Source organism: Cebus imitator, unplaced genomic scaffold (assembly GCF_001604975.1).
Source record: "Cebus imitator isolate Cc_AM_T3 unplaced genomic scaffold, Cebus_imitator-1.0 Scaffold76, whole genome shotgun sequence".
Taxonomy (NCBI): domain Eukaryota; kingdom Metazoa; phylum Chordata; class Mammalia; order Primates; family Cebidae; genus Cebus; species Cebus imitator.
Window position 1 is genome coordinate 7561782 of NW_016107391.1, and position 1571 is coordinate 7563352.

The following is a 1571-nucleotide window of genomic DNA, read 5'->3' on the forward strand; positions in this document are numbered from 1 at the left end:
AAAAATGTTCCTAGGAGTCCTTCATGTTACAAATCATATTTATTAAGTACCTATTTTGTGCCAGGCCCTGAAAATAGGTTCAGGAGGGAAAGAAGTATATAGGGGTCATAATCTCAAGAAGCTTATATAATGTCTGTTGGTGGTGTGATTATTTAAACAAATAATCTTACATATACAGTTGTATAACTTCAGTGATTAAATTGTAGGCCAGGCGCTGTGGCTCATGCCTATAATCCCAGCACTCTGGGAGGCCAAGGTGGGCAGATCACCTGAGGTCAGGAATTTGAGACCAGTCTGGCCAACATTATGAAACCAACCTGGTCTCTACTAAAACCACAAAATTAGCCAGGACTGGTGGGGCATGCCTGTAATCCCAGCTACTTGGGAGGCTGAGGAAGGAGAATTGCTTGAACCTGGGAGGCGGGGATTGCAGTGAGCCAAAATCTTGCCATTGCACTCCAGCCTGGGCAACAAGAGCAAAACTCTGTCTAAAAAAAAAAAGTAAGTTGTAAAGTTGCTGAGGAAGCTTGTTACCCAACCAAACTGAAGTCTGCTTCCCAATGCAGTAAGGCCTGACATCCATATCCAGGCTTTACATGAGGGTATTTATTTACAGGGCACTAAACAAGAAGAATCTGGTAGCTCACAATTAAGACCTGACCTCCCCAATGACTTACAAGCCAGAGTTTTTTGTTTGTTTGTTTGTTTTGAGACAGAGTCTTGCCCTGTTGCCCAGCCTGGAGTGCAACGGCATGATCTGGGCTCACTGCAACCTCCGCCTCTTGGGTTCAAGCGATTCTCCTGCTTCAGCCTCCTGAGTAGCTGGGATTACAGACATGCACCACCACGTCCAGCTAATTTTTTGTATCTTTAGTAGAAATGGGGTTTCACTATGTTGGCCAAGCTGGTCTCAAACTCCTGACCTCGTGATCTGCCCGCCTTGGCCTTCCAAAGTGCTGGGATTACAGGTGTGAGCCACCATGCCTGGCTGTTTTTTATTTTTTTTTTAATTTTTATTCAGAGTCTTACTCCTTCACCCAGACTGGAGTGCAATGGCGCTATCTTGGCTCACTGCAACCTCCGCCTCCCAGGATCAAGCAATTCTCTGCCTCAGCCTCCCAAGTTGCTAGGATTACAGGCGTACACCACCACACCCAGCTAATTTTTGTATTTTAAAGAGAGATGGAGTTTTACCATGTTGGCCAGGCTGGTCTTGAACTCTCGGCCAAAGGTGATCCACCCACCTGACCCTCCCAAAGTGCTTGGATTACAGATGTGAGCCACTGCCCAGTCCAGGAAAATTTTAAAGGCAGGGGTAAATTTCAGAAAAGCAGAAGTCACAGGAAAAATTGTGTATCAGTACATGAGGTTATACATTGGTTTGGCCTAAAAATATGGAATATCTTTTTTGAGGGGGTTGGGGAGACAAAGTTTCACTCTTGCAGTGGTGGGATCATAGCTCACTGCAGCCCTGGATCTCCTAGACTTAAGCAATCCTGCCACCTCAGCCTCACAAGTAGCTGGGACTACAGGCACACCACCATGCCCAGCTAAATTTTTTTTTTTTTTTT